The sequence below is a fragment of the Chlorocebus sabaeus genome, chromosome 24, assembly GCF_047675955.1.
Source record: "Chlorocebus sabaeus isolate Y175 chromosome 24, mChlSab1.0.hap1, whole genome shotgun sequence".
NCBI lineage: Eukaryota > Metazoa > Chordata > Mammalia > Primates > Cercopithecidae > Chlorocebus > Chlorocebus sabaeus.
The window spans coordinates 51,046,732-51,055,483 of record NC_132927.1 but is presented as its reverse complement, the minus strand read 5'-3'; the positions used below and the strand labels follow the sequence as shown (position 1 = coordinate 51,055,483).

Below are 8,752 nucleotides of genomic sequence, written 5' to 3'. Positions count from 1 at the left end.
CGGAAGCGGAAGCTCCTTGGGGAAACGGCAAACCCCCGAGCCGGTTCCCAGGCCGGGTAGAGACCAACTCTGGGGTCTCTTGGTGGGAGGGTGGAGAGCCCGTCTTCTGCTGAGTGCTGCCGCCCCCTCCCAGGAGAGGAGAGCTGGAACTTCGTCGCGCTGCAACCCCCGGCTCGGGTAACGTTTCTCTGCAGCCCGAGGCAGAGCCCAGAAGACCTGCCTTCACCAGAGTTCCAGAGGGAGGGAGGACAAGGGTAGGGGGGTCAGACTCCAGGTTTGCCCAGTAGTTTGGGGGAACACATTCTCCTCACCCTGCGGCGTTGGGGCATCCGGTGTCTACGGTCCAACCCTGAGGCTGTGGTTCCTACTTGGTGTTCCTAGCCGATATGGTGCTTTGTGCAGCTAGGTGGATGATACTCCTCGAGTATATACCGTGTACTCGTCTCAGTGAAAAGAGAAATGAAGCAGTGTTTGAGGGCTTAGACTTATTGCTAGAGAACTGGGGCATAAGCTTGCATGTTACTGCTTACCCAAGCCAGGAAAATGGTGAGAAACAATGGACCTTTATTGTGAAGCCTTGGTGTGTCATCCTTAAATAAAAAGGGAGAATTTGTGAGAACAAGGAGGAAAAAGTAGCTTTTTTATTTGAGTACCTGCTATGTATTCCAGTGGTTCTTAACCTTTTGGAGATAACTTATTTCTTGAAAGTTTATGGAAAGCCAGGAACAATTCTTTAAAAAAGGGCACACATACAGTTTGTAATACACTTTTTATGAGATTCGTGGACTCTGAAGCCCATCTGTGGACCCTTTGGATGTCTGTAAACTTTAGATTAAAACCGTCATCCTGTATACCGTACTTGGCACTTTATTCATATTGCCTTCTTTGACCATCTCAATAACATAAATACTCTCGTTTTACATATGGGGAAACTGAGCTACAGACTTTTTTCAGGGGTCTGAGTCTCTTGATTCCATAGTCTGTACCTTTATTTATTTATTTATTTATTTTTTACCCTTTGTCTTCCATTCTCCGGCTACTGAGCAAGCTGGGAATGGAATGGGTACCTCTGTCATACTTTTCTTATTGCATGATGCTGTCCTAGAATTGGAAGTGAAAAATGTTATCAGGTTTTTTTAAAAAAAGGTGACCGTTGTATAACCCTTATGATGAAACACGGTTTGTTGTTTAACACGAACTTTGGAGTCTGACTGATGGGGTTAAAATCCTTGCTCTGCCTCATAACTTGCCATGACATTGGGTTCGTTAATCTATCTGCGTCTCAGTTTCTTTATCTGTAAAATGGAGATAATCATAATAGCACTCTTTTACTGGGATGTTTTCAGGACTTATATTTATTCATAGTAAACATGCGAGGTCCCTAGAAGAGTGTAAACCAGACCATCCAGAGTGTTTTCTGTTGTTACCATTGTGTGTCTTCCAACTTGAGGATATGTGGCAGGGTTGGAACTTTATGCCTATGTTATGTTATGTTATGTTATGTTATTTTATTTTTGAGATGGAGTCTCCCTCTGCTGCCCAGGTTGGAGTGCGGTGGCACTATCTTGGCTCACAGCAACCTCCACCTCCCAGGGTCAAGCAATTCTCCTGCCTCAGCCTCCCGAATAGCCAGGACTGCAGGCGTGTGTGTGCCACCACACCTTGCTAATTTTTGTATTTTTAGTAGAGATGGGGTTTAAGCGATTCTCCTGCCTCAGCCTCCCGAGTAGCTGGGATTACAGATGTGTGCCAACACACCCGGATTATTTTGTATTTTTAGTAGAGACGGGGTTTCTCCATATTGGTCAGGCTGGTCTCAAACTCCCGACCTCAGGTGGTCCGTCCACCTTGGCCTCCCAAAGTGCTGGGATTACAGGCGTGAGCCACCGCACCCGGCACCAGCCCCATTTTATTTTAACATAGTTGCACTAGAACTTGAATGTGTTCATAAACCTCAAAAACCTTATTAAGTTTTCAGGTCCTGGGATGCTCAATCGCATGGTGATTTCTTCTCTTGATTTGGGCGTAAACTGTTTTTCTGCTTCTCCTTTCTCTTTCAGGCACACATTCATTTAGATAGCTTGGTAGTTTACATATCTGTGGGCTCGGAATTTTTGATGTAGAAATAGTAGCTACAGATACTGTATGTGCCTTCTGCTTTACCCCATTTGTGGTTACTAGAAGTTCCTAATCTTTCTGGAGCAGGTTGTCTCTGTCAAGCTGTCATTCATGTGTAGAGCTAATAGCAACCAGTTTTTTTATGTATCTTTTGGTGATTAGACAATAAGCTTTTTATTGTCTAAAAGCTAAAATAACATGGTCAGTTATTCTTCTTAAACATTTGACTGATTAGTATTATATATAGGTTCTGAGGGAAAATTACATATCATTAAATAGTAATTTGCATTTAAATTCAGGCACTGACAGAAAAACAGTCTTCTAGTAATGTGTACTTTGAATTTTGGAATCCATGAACAATAACAACTTAAAAAAAGGCCATTTGTAATTTCTGTTGTAACCTCTATTGAGAGTGTTCTGATTTCCTTGATTGTTAATACCTAACAGGGAGCTAAATTAGTGTAGGAACACCATGGGGGATAAGAACATGCTTAGAAAAATTTGTTTTTGTTGCGTTGTAATTTTATTGCAATCTGAGGTTCTTATAGCTTATTGAAATGAAAGTGGTCAGGTACTCTACAGCATTCTTTGATGGGGATGGAAAGTGGGGGATGGGAAGCCGGGAGGTGGTGTTGATTTGTGATGGATGGGAGCAGAAAGTAATTGCTTTTGGGCACATACTTGTGAGGAAAAGAAATGATTTTAGTCCTTCTCAGCAGTCAAGAGGGTTGTTTTGCATTTTTTTGCAGTCTTGAAGAGAAAAAATTGCCCAAGGCATTGGACACACAGTTTGAACACATAATTGGGCTTGGACTTCATTCCATTCACTAATTGGTCTAACTTACTAATTTAAGTTGGTATCAAATTTCTTTATAAAATTATTCTGGATAATGAAAGACTCCTTAAAGAATATCTTGTATTTCAATGTTAGAAAGTTATAAGTAGATTCACTTTTTTGCCCATTTTCAAGCTATAGTTTTTACATTTATTTTTCTGACCTACATGATAGGACTTTTTTTCTCCCAACAAACATTAGTCACTGTTAATTATTTTTCAATTAACTTGCCAGCCCCTAAATATGGTTGCATGGCATACAGCATGTTCTGCTTCTGAGGTCTTGATATTGAATTGGTTTTGTAAGAATACCTCAGAGATAGATTACTGCTGCTTGCTCATTCATTCAGAAAGCATTTATTGAGGACCCATTCTGTCCTGGGCAATCTCACCACAGTCCTGTGTTAGAGAGAGAATTGTAAACAGATAAAGTATGGTTGGTGGCTGAATAGAGATGTGGGAGTTGAAATATTTTAGAGGAATTACTCTACCTGTTCATCTTTCTGGAAGTCGTCCAGGTCAGAGTACTGTTGTGTAATGTTTATTTACTACTATCAACATATTAGTACCATGTAATAGATCAGATTTTATTACCTTAATGGACTCTAGTGTATCATTTTACCTTTTATTTATTATTTATTAGGTCTTGCTATGTTGCCCAGGCTGATCTTGAACTCCTGGCCTCAAGACATCCTCCCACCTCAGCTTCCTGAGTAGCTGGGACAAGAGGCATGAGCCACTGTGCCTTACCGTTTTACCTTTTAAATGACTTTAGCTATTAACTAACTTGGGTTTAAATTTCAGTTATTTTTATTTGGTTTCTTTTTCTTTGAAGTAGTGGATGGTAGTAGAGGCAGAGTTAGCTTTTAAGCATACTTCCATGTATACTTAAAGTATGGAAGTATAACTACGTAATTATTTACTTGTCTGTCTTCTTTACTAAGCTTTTGTATTTCTAAGGGGTTGAGGATATTTTACTCACTCTGGAATCCTTAGGGTCCAACATATTGCTTGGCATGTAGTTGCTTCTGAAGGGTTCTGAATGCTTAGCCTTCACTAGTGTTCTTTCATATAGTAGTTTTCAAACTTTGGAGGTTGTTTAACCTTATTGCAGTTTGTGTATGTGTATGTGTGTGTACACACGTGCATGCCGGAGCCATTGATGTGGTGTTACAGCACCATAATGATGTTTTCCTGATGGCTCTTTTGAAAACTGTTCTACAGGATAGAGTTTATAAAGATGGGTATTCACTTAGCTTTTAGAAACTAAATAGTCATGGTAGATACATGTTTTGTCATTTAGTCTCATTGAACGGTTCCATATGATTTTATGAGTTTTTGTTACCTTGAACAGTTGAGCAATTTGCATCATGTTTTTCAGAGCAAAGGCATTTATTTCGGTGCAGCTTGTTACTGTTGAGATGCTAATAGTTAACATCTGTTAATTGATGTTCTGTATATTGTACTTTTTGGCCAGAGATTAGATAATCTATTAATATACAACATATTTTCTGTAATGTCCCCTTGCTTTTATCCAGAGACCCAGAGCATGTTATTTTAACCCCTCTCTTGTCCAGTTTGGGAAGTTCAAATTCAAGGTACTCCCGGTATATATGGTAAACATATTAGGAACAGAAAACAGTTAAAACTTCCCAAGTGTGATCTAGTTTTTCATGTCTTGGTAAAGAAGAAATCCCAGGTGGGCTGTGCAAACAGTTCATAGAAAGGGGTTAAAAAAGATACTTAAAAAGTTTTAGGCCAGCATTACCTGAACTGGGGCAATGATTAGGGAGACATGATTAGAATCCTAAGGGGGAGTGAGAATGTAAAGGGGAGCACCATATGTAATTAAATTTTTTAAAATTGTGGAATAATTTTAAATTTATAAAAGAGTTGCAAAGATAGTACAGAGTATTCCTGTATACCTTTCACCCAGCTTCTCCTAATGTTAACTTCTTATATAACCATGGCACATACTGTCACATTTAAGAAATTAACATTGGTTCCTCAAGGATCTAGAACTAGATGTACCATATGACCCAGCCATCCCATTACTGGGTATATACCCAAAGGATTATAAATTATGCTGCTATAAGGACACATGCACACGTATGTTTATTGCAGCACTATTCACAATAGCAAAGACTTGGAATCAACCCAAATGTCCATCATTGACAGATTGGATTAAGAAAATGTGGCACATATACACCATGGAATACTATGCAGCCATAAAAAAGGATGAGTTTGTGTCCTTTGTAGGGACATGGATGCAGCTGGAATCCATCATTCTTAGCAAACTATCACAAGAACAGAAAACCAAACACCGCATGTTCTCACTCGTAGGTGGGAACTGAACAATGAGATCACTTGGACTCGGGAAGGGGAACATCACACACCGGGGCCTATCATGGGGAGGGGGGAGGGGGGAGGGATTGCATTGGGAGTTATACCTGATGTAAATGACGAGTTGATGGGTGCAGCACACCAACATGGCACAAGTATACATATGTAGCAAACCTGCACGTTGTGCACATGTACCCTACAACTTGAAGTTTAATAATAATAAATTAAAAAAAAAAAAAAGAAATTAACATTGGTACAATACTATTACTAAACTATAGACTTTATTTGGGTTTCACAAGTTTCTCCACTGATTTCCTTTTTCTGTCCCCAAACTGAATCCAAAATACCACATTCCAGTTAGATCATGTGTAATTTCTTTTTTTTTGAGATGGAGTCCCACTCTGTCACCCAGGCTGGAGTGCAGTGGCGCGATCTCAGCTCACTGCAAGCTCCACCTCCCAGGTTCACACAATTCTCCTGCCTCAGCCTCCCAAGTAGCTGCGACTACAGGCACCCGCCACCACGCCTGGCTAATTGTTTGTATTTTTAGTAGAGATGGGATTTCACCCTGTTGGCCAGGATTGTCTCGATCTCCTGACCTCGTGATCCACCTACCTCAGCCTCCTAAAGTGCTGGGATTACAGGCGTGAGCCACTGCGCCTGTCCTCTTTTTTTTTTAATGGAGTTTTGCTCTTGTCACCCAGGCTGGAGAGCAGTGGTGCCATTTTGGCTCACTGCCACTTCTGCCTCCTGGGTTCAAACAATTCTCCTGCCTCAGCCTCCCGAGTAGCTGGGATTACAGGTGCCCGCTACCAAGCCTGGCTAAATTTTGTATTTTTAATGGAGATGGGATTTCACCATGTTGGCCAGGCTGGTGTCGAAATCCTGACCTCAGGTGATCTGCTCGCCTCGGCCTCCCAAAGTGCTGGGATTACAGGTGTGAGCCACTGTGCCCCATCAGATCGTGTGTCATTTTGATAAATAAGTTGGTATTTCCTGTGAGTGCTTTTTCTATGCTATGTATGTGGTCCAAGAAGCCCCTCTGACCAGAGTCAATGACCCTGAGAATAAGTAATACTTCATAGGTAGTGTTTTGTATTCCTTGACCCCCAACGCATTGTTAACTCTATGAAAGAGTTGACTTTGCTTCCAGGAGCGTGGTGTGAACTTTCCTGAGACACTAAGAGCTGATCTTGATTAAGGTATCCATCCATACACTCCATGCTCACCTCATAGATTTTACTACATGGAAGTATAACTACGTAATTATTGACTTGTCTGTCTTCTTTACTAAGCTTTTGTATATCTAAGGGGTTGAGGATATTTTACTCATTCTGGAATCCTTAGGGTCCAACATATTGCTTGGCATGTAGTCGCTTCTTTTTTTTTTTTTTTAGTCGCTTCTTAATATGCATTTGAAGAAATTAATATACCTTTCTTTGGTAAAATTAATTATTAGGTCAACAGAAATTTTGTTTTGAATAGGTAAGTGTTGAGTTTCTCCTTTAAATCAAGCTATCTTAGGGTACCATTTCTGTGGCTAGTTGAGTTTTTCTTCTTAGAATCTTAACTGTAAAATGCTCATTTAAATAACATTGTTTTTCCTTTCAATTATATAAATAATTTATTTTCCTTAAAGATAAGCACAGAATTGAAAGTAGTGGATGGTAGTAGAGGCAGAGTTAGCTTTTAAGTATACATGTGACCATTCCAGTTCCACCCGACTGGGCTGCAGATCTGGCTGTGTGCCTGCCACTTCAGGCACAGTTAATGGAATAATAGCTTCCTAGACTTATTGAGGGAGACGGCTTGTCAGATTCAGAGAATTACTTTTAAAATCTTCCTGTTATAGCCAAGATTCAGTGGTCCAAGGTCACCTAAGCATAAAAGCTGCCATGAGATGGGAACATGGGGGCCTGTCCTTTGTGGCTCAGGCATAGTAGAGTCGGTTTTGTATATAGAAAACACATCAGGATAGGATGGAATAGGAAACTGAAGCTAGTATTTTCCAGATAATAGGGTTAAGAATGGGACAGTGACATAGATGAGCCAGTTTTCTCTCTTGTTTTTCTCCCCATGAGGATACAAAATGAGCAATGATAAATTCTCACTTCTTGTTTTCCCTGTTACACTCACATTAGCTTTGAATCCCTTTTTCCTGCTTTCTCTAAACTGTGCTGAGAACGAATGGGAAACAACCCCAGGGACAGCTGAATCTAAGCTATGCCTTTGTATATACTATACAAAAAGAAATAAGGGTCTGAAGAACTCTGGCTTATTTTAGAGAGAATGGTGCGATAGAGAGAATCCAAATTGATTTAAGAAATGCAGAATTGGCCAGGCGCGGTGGCTCAAGCCTGTAATCCCAGCACTTTGGGAGGCCGAGACAGGCGGATCACGAGGTCAGGAGATCGAGACCATCCTGGCGAACACGGCGAAACCCCGTCTCTACTAAAAAATACAAAAAACTAGCCTGGCGAGGTGGCAGGCGCCTGTAGTCCCAGCTACTTGGGAGGCTGAGGCAGGAGAATGGCGTAAACCCGGGAGGCGGAGCTTGCAGTGAGCTGAGATCTGGCCACTGCACTCCAGCCTGGGCGACAGAGCCAGACTCCGTCTCAAAAAAAAAAAAAAAAAAATGCAGAATTACTTTTATCTTGGTTAGCTTAATCTTAATAAGCCAAAATTTTAATTTAACCAGTGAGTGATTTATAGGACAACTTTTTCCAGTCTCATCACAGGTTAGAGCGACTCAGTAAGGTGGGAATGATCTCATAAAAGACTCTCTTTAAAGCCAGAAGGGTAACTAGTTTATTGCCCCTGGCTTAACCTCAAGGTGCATGTTCTGGGTTGTGGAATTTAGTTGTTGTTTTAAGAACCAGTATCAGGGGTGCAGAGGTCTTACGTGGCTTTGGAGAGAAGTGAAGGACTAAAACCTTGGCTAAATTTAAGCATTCCATTTACTAGATTGAAGAGAAGAAAAATCTGTTAAAATATTAAAATCTTTCCAAATTCAGAAATAGACTATAACTGGGGCCGGGCGTGGTTGCTCACGCCTGTAATCCCAGCACTTAGGGAGGCTGAGGTGGGCAGATCACCTGAGGTCAGGAGTTCGAGACCAGCCTGATGGGCATGGAGAAACCCCGTCTCTACTAAAAATACAAAATTAGCCAGGCATGGTGGCGCATGCCTGTAATCCCAACTACTCGGGAGACTGAGGCAGGAGAATCACTTGAACCTGGGAGGCGGAGGTTGCAGTGAGCCGAGATCGTGCCATTGCACTTCAGCCTGGGCAATAAGAGCCAAACTCCGTCTCAAAAAAAAAAAAAAAAAAAGAAAGAAATAGACTATAGCTTAAATAGTGTATGGTAATGTGTGGCATTGAATTTGAAAGAAACAAAGGGAATAAAACTTAATAACTATGAGATAAATGGAATGCAGGAGTTTTAAAAAGTTTTGT

At 40.9% G+C, this 8,752-nt stretch overlaps 1 protein-coding gene across 4 annotated transcripts in view; it reads left to right on the top strand.

Annotated features, from left to right (window-relative positions):
- The first annotated feature begins 7 nt into the window (after positions 1–7).
- The window catches only part of AREL1 (apoptosis resistant E3 ubiquitin protein ligase 1), a 51,761-nt gene continuing 43,016 nt past the window's right edge, over positions 8–8,752 (top strand). For 3 of the 4 annotated variants that reach the window (XM_037984245.2, XM_037984243.2, XM_037984244.2), the window contains exon 1: positions 9–177. The gene's annotated coding sequence lies outside the window, so the exon portion shown is untranslated. Of the gene's footprint in view, positions 178–8,752 lie in introns of all 4 variants that reach the window. The other variant, XM_037984246.2, reaches the window with a different exon arrangement.